Source organism: Lygodium microphyllum, chromosome 15 (genome assembly GCF_053477565.2).
Source record: "Lygodium microphyllum isolate KBCC chromosome 15, Lygodium_microphyllum_v1.1.10, whole genome shotgun sequence".
Taxonomy (NCBI): domain Eukaryota; kingdom Viridiplantae; phylum Streptophyta; class Polypodiopsida; order Schizaeales; family Lygodiaceae; genus Lygodium; species Lygodium microphyllum.
The window spans coordinates 56,266,666-56,281,037 of NC_141149.1; the positions used below are offsets into that span (position 1 = coordinate 56,266,666).

At 42.6% G+C, this 14,372-nt stretch overlaps 1 pseudogene; it reads left to right on the forward strand.

The window, feature by feature from the left end:
• The first annotated feature begins 628 nt into the window (after window positions 1–628).
• LOC148024559 (uncharacterized) overlaps window positions 629–14,372 on the forward strand; it is a 35,496-nt pseudogene continuing 21,752 nt past the window's right edge.

The window sequence follows — 14,372 nt, forward strand, 5'->3', positions numbered from 1 at the left end:
AAACTCCATCATTGCCAATTAGACGCCCAGTGTTGTTGCCATAAGCCTAGCAGTCAAGATGAACATGCAAAATTTTAGCTTCTTTCATTATGCCTGCTTTATCTTCAAGAAGTTCAATATGCACAGCTCCAGGTCGCTCCTCTTCAGCTTGTCGCACTGCTTTTTACTTTCATCTTGTAATTCTGCAGTTGGAGACATATCATATCCGCAGAGGTGCAGGGCTATGGAATTGATTCGAAGTATTTCGAGTACAATTCAGTAGGTTTCCCTCAGGAATTTGAACCAAGGAGTCACTTTTTCACGAGAGCTTTAGGGCCCAAATCTTCAATCTGCATATCTTGGAGGTTCAGCATCAAACCATCAAAACTTAGCATGACTCTGTTTGCTGAATTGGATATAGTGCCAGCGATTTGGATAGTTGAATATAGCTTTTCCAATAAGTCGAACACTTTTCGCCTCTGTTGGCCTCTTCTCTCCGTCATAACGTGACGGCCCTCTTCAAGCAGCCAAGGAGATTCTGCCCATGCAACTCTACCTTCTACCTTGTTCTTTTCAGAGATACTGGGGATCAAGCATGCTGCACCCTGTCATGCTAGCGAGGATCGTCATGACATTTCTGCAGTCCGTCATGCCGAGGACCATGCTGCTTGGGGACTCCCATGAATATATTGCAAATCTTGTTCTTGCTTATGATGAGTTTGACGCCTCTAGTGCCCAAAATGGTACTCATGCCGTCTGTTACAAACATGCTATGGCTCCTTTACTTACGGTGAATCATGTTGTGGATGAAGATGTTGCCACCACGTGTGTCCGTTGTCGTATTGCTGCGCATTCGAGGTGTGTAAACCACCCAAAAGTCATGTTGTGTGATTTGATACTTTGTACATACTTAGTTGTTATGTTTGCTCTTTTATTCTATGCTGAAGACGAAGAAGAACAAGGAGTTTTGGTAGACTGGTAACTCGAGATGCAATCTCATGGCTACACTTATTTCAAGATATGTCGATTATGGGCTTCGTGAGGATGTTTCTAACATCTACAACTGGATGTTCTATGTGAAATGGCAGTAGCAAGATGTGCGAATGTCTTCCGAATCTGAATGGAGAGAGTGTTGTGGAGTGTGATCAAGTTTCTTCCATGCTCACAGTGACCTTTACGATAGGAGGGAAACATTTTGATCTTACGCTTGAATAGTATATCTTGAAAGTTGGAGAGGGTAATGAAATGTAATGTGTTAGTGGGTTTATGGGTCTAGATGTTTCTTCAAGGCCTCTAAGGATTCTTGGAGATGTTTTCATGGGCGCTTATCACACGGTTTTTGATTATGGAAAAACACGTGTAGGCTTTGCAAGGAAAGAGCTTTGTTTTGAATAAAAAAGGGAGGGATATGTCTGTCGCGGAACCTGTTGAAGAGGATTGGGACGCAGATGATTGGGAAATACCTAGTTTAAAGGCTGGAAAGGGAAGAGAGCAGAATAGCGCCTTCAAACGAACACCATACAAGGACAAGATATATATAGTGAATGTATACTTGGGGGCCACAGGGAGCTTCTCTATCTGAACGGAAGTAGCCAAAGGGGAAGAAGGAAAAACAGACGCGCATTCAACGGAAAGAGATGGATTTGTTTCTGAATAAAAAAAAAGAAGGGAAGTCGATTGATTTAGCAGCAGTCGCTTGACCAAAAGAGAGCAATAGAATCCTGTTTTGGGGAAAAGAGGAAGCTATTGTGGAAGGGGAAAAAGGAGAGAAAAAGCAAAAAGAATAGAGCAATGGGGAGTACTGGGACCTGCAGTATCAAAAACGGACAGGAAGACGAACGAAGAGAAGTAGCTGAGGAGCTCTTCGACATAGAAGGACAGCGAATAGAAGGAGGCCGGAAAGAACTGGAGGCTATCTCTGTGTGAATTAGGGACCCATGCTCAGTCGATATCCATCGCGAGCGTCAATCTAATCGACTTCATACACCCATGACAACGTCCACGCGGGAGTGACGTTCATGCTGGGCCATGACAACATCCACGCGGCCCCGGGCTCCTCCATCTTCAACTGACTCGTCATGGATGTGTTCTACAACTTCCTCCACACAGAGCTTGCCGTGACGCACCCCTTGCACTCTTTGTCCCACATAAGTGGCTCCTCGAGGTTGGAACTCATGTCATACCATTCACCTGCAGCTACTACAAGGAAGGTATTCGAAGGCGTCGTCACATCTAATAAGAAGACATGGTTATCAGGCATCCGACGATTCCTGCCGCTGTCACCACATAGCTGGATTCTTATTGTCAAGCCACCATTGCAAAAATGCCTTTGGCAATCGTTGCATAGGCAGTTCCATGTCAAGAGCTACGTACCGAGAAAGTTCCAGATATGCAAGAAGTAGATGTACAATTTTGTCCTTTGAAGCTTTTCCTAGGAGGCGGAGAGCAAAGTTTCACGACTTCTTGTCTTGAATGAACTCAGCTGGATATTTATAGAACTAAGATTTTCTATGTTGTACCTCCATCATAACAATTTTTTTTACTTCCTCCACAAGAAGTTTTTTTATGGTCTTACTAAACAGCCTGAATCTAAGAAGATCACGATAGTGTTGTATCTTTGAATTCAAGATTTCTGCACACAGTGTTTGAGGTCAAGGATCTACAAATGCAGCAGAATTAAATTGGGAGACCTAAAATCAGTGGACTGATCAGATTTGAAGTCATCTTGTGTTTTGCCAACTTCATAGCAGTAATATAATTATTACTTGGTATCATTTTCTCGTGATTGAACTTCTATCCTAAAATTTGTCAAGATCCTCTGTGGTTGCGACTTTGCTTTCGAAAACCCTTCGACACCGTACTGAAGACCCTGGATGTGTGACTGATGTTTATGATCTTCCAACTCATTTTGAACGTGAAAACGCCTATGGTGTTGTGGATGATGCTCCCACTAATCTTGCTGATGTTTTCCTTGCGCCTGCTGCCCCTTAATGTCAAGATTGTGGGAGAGAAGGAAGGAGTCTCACTTGTAGCTTTCTTGCTTGCACAATGGGGGAATACACACAAGGGTGGAGGCTGAAAACAGTTTTCCTCTTCTTAGTTGTGTAAGCCAAAAGAACTCTCATACAAAGAAATAGAAGAACCCTATATATGGGTCTCAAACCAAACTCAACTAACTAAGGCGGCATACTAACTGAGCCACAAACTAGAGTAGATAAGGATAGCTATCATGTAGCTATTATTCATGGGCGGTGTACCAACCGCATCTGCAATTGACAAGTCGGTGACATAAATACACAACGGTCACCCTGGCGTATCACGAGTGGAGCTCGATATCTCAACACTCCCCCTCGAGCTCAATCCCAATTCTTGCACACCAAGCAGGTCTCTGAACTTGCGCAGCTTCTCTGCGCCCAATGCCTTCGTGAATATGTCAGCTACCTGATCCTCTGTGCTGACATAAACTAGATCAATAAGACCTAGTAAAACCCTCTCCCGCACATAGTGATAATGCACCTCAATGTGCTTTGTTCTAGCATGATAGACTGGGTTATTTGCCAAGTGTATACTACTCATGTTGTCACAATAAATGACAATTGGCCCATCTGTAGACTGATGCATATCGTAAAGTAGCTTATGCAACCAAGCTACCTCACATGCAGCCATTGCTGCACCCTTGTACTCAGCCTCTGTGCTCGACAAGGCAACTGTAGGCTGTTTCTTATTGCTCCAAGTGACTGTTGCACTCCCAAAAGAGAACACATATCCACTGGTAGATCGTCTATCAGAAATACTACCAGCCCAATCAGCATCAGTGTATCCATGCAACTGTATCTGAACCCCAGTCTCATAAAATAGTCCATACTGCAATGTGGACTTCACATACCTGAGTATGCGTCTAGCCGCATCCAAATGTGGTTTCCTTGGAGCCTGCATAAACTGACTTACCAATCCAACAGCATAGCTCAAGTCTGGCCTGGTAATAGTCATATAAATCAAGCTTCCTACTATGCATCTGTACATAGCAGGGTCTTCTAGAAGCTCACCTGCATCTGTGCTCAGCTTCACATTCTTCTCCAAAGGAACTGAAATAGGCTTACAGCCTGTCATCCCATATTTGGACAGCATGTCCAATCCATACTGCATCTGTAAGAGCTGTATCCCACTTGGTGATCTAATCACCTCAATGCCCAAGAAATAACGCAGCTCTCCCAAATCCTTCATCTCAAACTTCTGCTTCAATAGCATTTTCACATGAAGGATATCTTCATCACTGTCACCTGTCATAATCAAATCATCAACATAAATGACAAGTAGCATAATACCTTTCTCTGTTTTTCTCACACAAAGTGAGAAATCTGCCTTGGAAATCTGAAAGCCAATAGTGACAAGATACTGTCCTATCTTGTCAGACCATGCTCTAGGTGCTTGCTTCAAGCCATACAAGGCTTTCTTCAACCTGCAAACAAACTCAGGATGAACAGCATGCACATAACCTGGTGGCTGCTCCATATAGACCTCTTCTTGCAAATCACCATGCAAGAAGGCATTCTTTACATCCATCTGATGTAAAGACCATCTCTTTGATGCAGCCATAGCAATGACTGCTCTTACGGTTGCCATCCTTGCAACCGGGCTGAATGTTTCTTCATAGTCAATGCCATATGTTTGTGCATACCCCTTGACTACTAATCTTGCCTTGTATCTGTTCACAGAACCATCTACATTGTGCTTCACCTTATAAACCCACTTACAGCCAATTGCATTTTTACCTTTAGGCAAAGGTACCAATTCCCATGTAGCATTTGCTTCCAAGGCATCCATTTCTTCATCCATGGCTTTCTCCCATTTTTCTTTTCCCATGGCTTGCTCAAAAGAAGTGGGTTCTGGTTCCTGTATCACTTTGACCATATATGCATAGTGAATGGCTATAAATCCATCATATTTCAGCCTATCCACAGGATACCTAGCTCTCGTAGACCTGTGCAAAGTAGGTTCACTCCCAGGTGCTCTCAAAAGATCCCTGGTCTTCCTTACTCCAGGTGTAACAATAGAAGGAATACCCAACTCATCATCAATGCTCTGTTCTGAGCCACTGGATTCACCATCCACATAAGAGTGACCTGCATTCACATCAAACATGGGCTGATCAACCTTCTCTTTTCCTTTTCGTGATACCTGCATACCACTATCTGCATTGCTTTGAGAAGATTCTCCTGATCTCAATCTGCCTGTCCATGGCGAAGAATGTGAACCACTGTTAGAGGACGCTCCAGGTCCACTAATATTTTGTGACTGCTGCTGTGAATTCTGTGCAGCATTACCATTTTGTGCATCTACATCATCAATCACATTTACTGGTTTATACCAGCTACTCATCTCATCAAAAACAACATCTCTGCTCACTGTAAACTTACGAGTAGAAGGGTTATAGCATCTATATCCTTTTTGCTGTAGAGAGTAACCAATAAAGATGCACTTCTCAGCTTTTGGATCCAACTTGGATCTCAACTCATCTGGCACATGTACATAGGCAATGCAACCAAAAATTTTCAAATGAGAAATATCTGGTTTCCTACCAGTATACCTCTCCTCTGGAGTCATTCCATGTATTGCGGCAGTGGGAGTCCTATTCATTATGTAGACTGCTGTAGCAACTGCTTCAGCCCAATAAAAATCTGGCAAGTCTTTTTCATTGAGCATGGCACGAGATACCTCTCCAATATGCCTGTTTTTCCTTTCTGCAATTCCATTTTGTTGTGGGGTATAACTGCATGAATATTGCTACTTTATGCCATGCTCCTGCAGGAACCTTGCAAACTCATTTGAGAGGTACTCTCCCCCTCCATTTGACCTTAGGCATTTTATCTGCAGGCCTGTTTCTTTTTCAACCATAGCTTTAAGAGTTTTGAAATGCCCAAAAACTTCACTTTTCTTTTTCATAAAATACACCCAAACTTTTCTGCTATAGTCATCAATAAAAGTGACAAAATAGTGACAGCCTCCAAGAGATGCAGCTTTAGTAGTCCACACATCAGAGTGGATTAATTCCAATGGCTTCTCACTCTCTTGAACATGTCTAGGAAATGGTTTCCTTGCCTGTTTTCCAAACTGACAGGCTTCACATACCTTATGCATTTTTGCAACCTTGAATTTGGGCAATCTTGCAACAATATTTTGGGCCTGCATTGATTTAAGTCGCTGTACATTAACATGACCAATGCGTTTATGCCAGATATCAATATCTGCAACTACACCGGTCCCATGTGCAAACATTGCTGCACTCAATTCAGACATGTCTGCATCCAATGTAAACATTCTGCCCTTCTTCTTTCCTTTTGCTATCAAGCGACCTTTATTTTTCATATCCTCAACAAAGCATCCATGAGGATTAAATCTGACCTGCAAGCCCTGCTCAACCATTTGACCAACAGAAACCAGATTCTTGGTGATATTCGGGACATGAAATACATCGGACAGGTATTTCTTTTTCCCATCCTGCATAGACAAAGGAAATTTTCCAATCTGCACAATAGGATGTGCAGTATCATCACCAGTCTCCACAAATCCTGGTTTTTCCATTTTCCTTGCATCCTCCATCCATTCTGCATGACCTGTCATGTGGTTTGACGCACCTGAGTCAACATACCATACATTGTTGCTTTCTTCTGCACTTGTCACAGAATTGTTCATGTGCTGCACCATAAACAGATGCTCATTTCTGTCATCACCCTGTCTACTAGAGGATGCATAATTTCCTTGTCGCAGTTTTCCATTCATGATGTCATTCTGCTTTTTATAGCAGTCTTTAGCCATATGACCCATTTTGCCACAATAGTAGCATTCAACATTACTGTTTGCATTTTGGCCTCTTTGCCATCCACCACGACCTCTTTGGCTCCCCCTGCCTCTAGAGTTACCACGTCCTCCTCCATAGGACTGGTTTTCTTGAGTTTGCTGCATATTCTGATTTCTACCATGGCCTCCAAATCGGCCTCCTCTACCTCTGCCTCTACCTTTTCCAGCATTTGAGTAGAAGACAGCTTCTTTTGAAGTCCCTCCTGAAGAAGATGCACCACCATTTCTCTGCTCCTCAGAAATTAGAAGAGCAATCAACTCCTCAAAATCAGGAAATCTTTCACGGACGGAAATGGATGTTCGGAACTGTGCATAGTCCTTTCCTAGACCATTCAAGGTCACTGAGACTAGATCATCATCTTCCACTGGCGACCCAATGGAAGCAAGTGCATCTGCAATCTTCTTCACCTTCATGTGGTAGTCATTGATGCTCATACTTTCTCTTTGCACATTGTGCAACTCTTGCTTGAGCTGCATTTTCCTGGCTTGTGTATTCGTGCTATACATTTTTGACAAAGTATCCCATGCCTCCTTTGGCGTACTTGCATCTTGAATATGCACAATCATAGAGTCTGAAATGCTGATAGATAGCCAGCACATAACTTTCCTGGCTCTCTCATGCCATGCTTTAAATGCCTGCATTTGCTGTTGATTGGGAACATCAGGAAGAACTGGTTCTTCTTCATTTCCTGCAACAAATTCCTAATATCCTTTTCCCATAAGGAAATTTGTCATTCTAAACTTCCATGCTTGTAAGTTGTTCTTGTCAAGCTTTTCAGTGACAATCTGTGAGAGAGAATCAGACACCATTACAGAACACTACAAAAAATTCTGTCATTGCAAAGAACACAGCTTTAGCCTCACAAAGGCAAATCTGCAAAACTGGCGAAAGTGATATTTGACCAGACAATCACTTCCTAGTGACGATTTTGTATCAACAGGCAACAGGGATGATTCTGTATCACGAGTGGAGCTCGATATCTCAACACTTAACCCGTTAATTCTGGCCATTCCCAAAACAACCTGCTTTTCTCCCTCCAAAAGCAGTTTAAAACCCAAATATAGATTTTCCCTCTTCCTCCTTGAATAACCTTTTACACCTTTAGCTTTTTCAATAATCTTCCATTCTGCCAGTTTGCTCGTTGAGAAATCCAAATGGGAATCAATGCATGGTTTTAGATCTGAAGATCCAGCACCAGTTTCATGAGTCAACAACTTCTTGCTGTTGCATTGCCACTTTTCTTTACGATCTCTTTCATTTCTTTTTGTAGGCTAACCTTCAAGACCCCTTTTACTACTTTTTCCACAGCACCATCCACCTTTGAGCCTTTCTTTTAGGGTATCTTTGGAATCATCAATTGCCCCATTAAAATACAGCTTTGTGATGGGTGATCTACGCACAACTGCAACTTCGGCCTTGAAGATTGGATGGCAAAGTATTCCATCGGTGCCTGCACTTTTCTTGGAGTTCATCATTAAAATTATCAACTTGATAATGTCCTTTGGCATCAGTTATTCATATTTTTCTAAAGCACACACATCATGCATCCAAACAAAATCATACACATGCACTAAGGGAATATATACATTGGATGTGGATTATCGTAATGCATCACACACAGAAAATAACACAAATGCACAACAAAAGAAATGGAGGTGTATACGACTCGGATGCGCAGCAGCACGACATCCACCCCCTCTAAACCTGCGCATCCTCCGGATGTGCCAACTATCCAGGATCATTCAAGTCCACAAACAGGTCGAGTCCATCATCTGTTTCTAGTAGACCTGTTTCTCCATCAGCTTCATCATCTATGTTCTCTGTTTCTTCTGCTTGTCTTTCTTCTACCTGCTCTTCTTCTGTCAACGCTTCAAGTGCATATTCCTCATCTTCTCTTCTCTTGAAAATCTTAACTCGTTTTCCAGCAATGGGCACCCTCAATACTGTTCCATCTAATTCAGCTAACTCATAGGTACCATTGTCAAAAACCTGTTTCACCTCATACGGTCCAAACCATCTTTGAACCATTTTTCTCATGCTACTATACTGATTTTCTAGACTACTGTCGTAGACTAGAACCCAATCTCCTTCTTTTATGGCTCTAGGCCTCAAGCGATGCCTCAAATCAAACCTGTCCTTATTTCTGAGATGGGCTGCCTTCAAACGATCAACTGCTAGCTGTACATCTTCTGTCCTTCTCTCTAGTTGAGGAATCCGAAGAGCTAAAAGCTCTTCCCTTGATAAATTGTCATGCCACGGAAGAACACTCCAAGTGAGAGCACAAATTTTTGTAGGCATGACAGGTTTTTACCCATACATCAACTCTGCAGGCATGTATCCAGTAGTCACACTATGTGTAGAGTGATCAGCCCACAACGCAAAAGGTAGTAATCTCGGCCAATCCCCAAGCTGACCTCTACAAGCTTTTGCCAATGCTTTAACTATCGGCGGATGTCCTCTTTCACTCTTGCCATTTCCCTCTGGATTATAGGCAGTAGTAAGAGCCAATTTAATCCCAAGCCGTGAGAAGAATTCTCTAGCTTCATCTGCATCTAGCTCTCCACGATCAGCTGTAATCTTGCCTATACATCCATACCTGCAAAATATTTCTTCCAACAAGAATTTACATACTGTAGAGGTGGTCTTTGTCCGCAAAGATTTGCCTTCAACATAGTTTGTAAGATCCTCCCTAGCTAAGACAAGATATCTCATCTGCCAAAGTCCCACTGGCAAAGTAACCAAGTCTACCACCCACTTATAATGCATACATAGTGGATAAGTCGGATGCAACTCATCACGATGTCGCACTAAAGAGTAAAGCTGGCAGTCCCTGCAAGTCTCCACAAAATGAGAAATATCTTTATACATCCCTTTCCACCAGTATCTTTCTTTGATTTTCTCATAGGTAGCCCACACACCTCTATGTCCAGCCCATAAGCTCTCATGAAACTCTCGCATAATCTGTATCTGCATCGCTACATCACAAACTACTCTCGAGGGCAAGCCTCCTCTCTTCTTTGGATGCTTCCAAAGAAAACCATCTTTCAAGAAATACCCATAAGCCTTCCTTCTGATTTTCTTGAATTCATCATCTGTCCAATCAGCTCTTCGAGTCAATGAACTTAGATACTGTCCAATTTGCAGCCACTCGTCAACATAAAGTTCTTCAATAAAGGCTTCAACAGTAGATACATGACAATCATGAACAAGGACAGAAGCAGCAAACTCTGTCTCATCATCTTCTGCAACCATTGACTCCTCATCCTCATATCTCGCTCTAGATAGCATGTCAGCAACTGGATTATCTTTCCCTGCTATGTGTCAAAATTCTGGATTCAATGATTTGATATAGGCAATCCACCGAAGCATCGCTATATCTGGAGTCGAGCAACTAGTAATCATGCCAAGCAAAGGCAAACAATCTGTTTCCACAATAACTGAAGCTCCAATAAAATACCCTTTGTCACACTTCAGTGCAGTGACTACTCCCCACAACTCTCTTTTGATCTGCGGATATCTCCTCTGTCGCATTTCATGACACTAAAAGTGACTTAGAACCTCACCCCAACAATTTTAATTGGCCAAGCCTTTAAGACTCACAAGGGTTTAACTTGGTTGTTGGCTTATATTGAAATGTGCAAGTTGTGTTGCCAAGCCCCAAGTATTGTGAGATTAAAAATGCTTGTGCCAACGATCCCTCTTCTTGGAATGTCATGTAGGGTGATCGCTAGCACACAACATGTTTATTGGCTCCTTCCCTAAAGGTTGCGACTGTTAAGACTTCAGGGGTGAAACTCAATGGTAGGTTTGGATTGTGATGCTAGCATTGTATATTTTTTTAATTCCTCAATTACCACTACTTCTTGTCCATCTATACAAGCTTTGAAGTGTTTAATATTTCACTTTGAAGTTCAATTTAGTTTATCTATAGTTTGTCTTCCGTTTAGCATTTCTTTTCTACTTGGGATCCATTTATTGTAGATGGTCTTGAAAGGCTACACACTACTCTTTGTTTGAGCTTTGGTCACCACATCAACTAGGATTAAAATATCATCTTTATCCATGTAGCACTTGACTCCAAAAAGTTTTAAGGGAACAAAGTGTATGGTTGCCTTGCTATTTGATGCCTTTTGCTTAGGGATATTTATAGAAAGATGAGTAATGTTGCATTTAAGGCATGTTTACTCTCCCTTGTATTCTATATTTCAGTTTTGCCTTCCTGGACATTATATTGCCAAGCAACTTGGTTGTGCCGCACAATGCTGACAAGACATTGATTATCTCTATTGTTTCATGCCTCATTTTCAATCTCTTTCCCAAACCATCATTCGAGTTCGCTGATCACTCCATAAGAAATGTGTTGCCCTCATTTTCATAAGTGACATAAGGGTGTGTATATGTGTCATTGTTCAATGGTTGTTTGATGTAGTTTCTTGCCACATTATTAGCTAGATGGATTACAATTGAGATTGTTGTAATAGTGAAAATTTTTATGGGTTTATCTTGGCTCGAGGAGTAATGGCTCTAGGCTCTAGGCTCTAGAGGAGCTAATGGGATAAAAGGCACTACTCTTCTATTGAGAATTTCTTTAGTAGCTCAGTAAGGACTATTGGGGTAAGAACTAGGGAATCGAAAACTTCTTGGTGTGTGATAGATGGTTGCATCATGACCATACCATCCACAATTGGAACATACTCTATGGATAAAGTCGGTATGTTTCAATGGCAAGTGATTGCCATCATAATGGATGCATTGGACATTGTTTTCTATGAGGTCTAGGCCTTAGGTTGTCATTGACTCTTGAAAGTACTCGTCCTGAAATTTCCACCTCTCATAGAACCTCTTATAGGAGCTCAACTTTGTTCTGCTCACCCTTCTTATTACTCACCATGATTGCATTCTATGGTTGAGCTCTTCCTTTGCCTCCCTCTTTGAATAAGTCATCCACTCAAATGTTTTTGTTAACCCCAACACGACGAGAGCGAAAGAAACCAGAAAAGACGTAGGGCAAAGGCGAAAAGAAGGTAGCCCGACGGAAGGAAAAGAAGGAGAAAAGCCCAAAAGCGCAAGGACAACTGTTAAAGACCAAGGCAACCACAAAAATGGAAAGGCGCATAAAAAGCGCACCCTAAAATCTTGTAAAAGAGTGCCGGGCTCTCACCCGTGCTATTTGTAAAGATAGAAGGGTAGTGAAAAGAAAGCAAGGAAGAGAAAAGAACAATGGAAAACAGGGCCTGGGCTATGACCGGCCATGTAAAAAAGGGAAAAAGGGAATGACTGCCCAAAAGGGAAGTAGGGTTTTGTATATAAAGTTGAAAAGTGAATGAAGAGCTCATTCTTTGGTGTGGCAAAACTAGTCTTCTTCTTCCTCTCTTCTTCTCTCCTTCTTCTTGCTTGCGTGTGGTCTTGAGAGAGGGAGTGGAAGAGTGTGAGGGAGTGAGCACGTGAGAGAGTGAGGAATCAAGAGGGTGAAGCTCTCCACCATCTCCTCCCCCCTTCTCCTCTTCTCCTTTCTTCTCTTCTCTTGCGCGCGCGGCTATGGAGGATGAGGCTTGGAGATGGAGGAGGCTTGAGGATGCTTGAGCTAGCATCAAGAATCATGGAGCTACCGAAGTGTGAGAGAGAGGAGGGCACTCGATCAAGCATCAAGGTAAGTTCACTGCATTCGTAGGATCAACGGCGCGTCGGCTAGGTGAGAGATAGCCATGAGAGCTCGCTTGGAACGCTTGAACAATAAGCGGTCCGTGGGTCTTGGCGGTTGAGCGAAAGATCCCACATTTTGGTTCCGTTGCGGGGACCGACGGATTCAAACTCGAGCACTCGTGCGCCCCGTATCGAGCATCGAAGTAGGGCATTCACCCTGAAACGGAGCTTGAGATAGGTAGGAAGTCTGGTGTTTTTGATCTTCAGAACAGGTAAGTGTTTTGGAACAATCTGGTTATTAATGACTGGAAAACATGGAGAAATTGGTTCAGTGTTTTGTTTTCGATTCAGGATGTGTTTAGGATAGATTACAGTAGGAAATCACATACGAAAAGGCAGAGGGCTGCTCACAGGCTAAAGGCACCACTCATACGCCACCCTCAAGCTTGATCACCCCAAGTCCCATGGAACCTCAAAACCATAAGCCGCAGTGCTTTCCAGACCCACATCCATCAAGCTCATCCACGCACATGCCCAAGAGAGTCAAACAAGCCTATCGGCCCAAACAACAGACATCGTCACATGAGTCATTACCTGCTAGAGCCAATCCGACTATCCTGATCCATTTTAAAGGCAACAGTCCATTGGACGTTTCTGCTACTTCCCCAACCCTAATCCAAGAGGTCTAACCGCAATCTCAAGAACACCCGCAACCACAACTATTCATTGTCAAAGGCTCTAGTGCTATCAAACCCCAACCACCAATAGGTCTTAAACCCTCCTATGAGCGAAAATCATTTTTGACACTGGCCTCAGATCTAGCCAAAGATACGGGGGATGATGTGGTTTATTGTATTAGACGACTAGATGCAACTTTTAGAGAGCTAGCTTTGAGCTACGACTGCTTGGACTTAGGCCTATTGCCCGAACCCTTTATAACCAAAGTTCGTAGGATGCCTTGTTCTTAGGAAACATTTGAACTTGCCTTTGCAAAAGCAGCTTACTCTGCTGCTAAATTTCTCAACAGCGAGATCTCCAAAGAGAAAGCCCTCAAACAACGCCTCATCACGTCATATGATTAGCGAACCACTTCTACCATCACTGACCAAGGAATTGCAGAATTATCAAAACTTGCTAATATCAAATCCCCGTTCTTGAGGCACTGGTACACTCTTAGGTTGCAATGGGAAGTTAAAGGGTGCCAAGTCATGACAAACGCTAAGCAGCGTCGCGGAATCAAAATAGCAGAGTACGACCCTACTTACGTCGTGCCAACCTCGTATAGAGTGTTAACCGCTCTTCATGGCCGATCCATGGAAGAGCACATCAAAGGACACCCTTACCTCAATCGCCTATTGACTAAGGAAGAGTTACATATTTCTAGCCACATCGCTTTCGATGACTTTCTAACAGATGTTCTCACTTACATCACATACGTGGACATTCGACCTTTTGATCTAGACCGTGAAGCTCAGTTCGAGTACAACCCTGATTTCTACACTTGGTTCCTACGCCGGTAACTCCTAGACCCATTGCAGAATGCCCTTTACCTCCTAACCTTCAATCCTAGGAAGGATTCTTCTTGAGCTAGAAGGGGATGGGGGTGAGGTGAATCAAATTAAAACCAAGGAAAATCAAGCAAAACACATAAACACGTAAACAACGAGTGAGGTAGTAAAAATGGTATGAGAACTTTGAAATAAAGGGCAAAAAGTTAAAGTCTGAAGGGAAGATTCTACATTGGATTGGATTTTAATGCTTTCATTCAATAAACATATAGAGTCTTTCTTTTCCAGCAAGTTATGACTTTTCCAGTAAATTATTATTTTAAAAGCACTAATGGAAACTGGGGATCATGAAAGAAACAAAAGATATCGCAGCAAGACCGCGC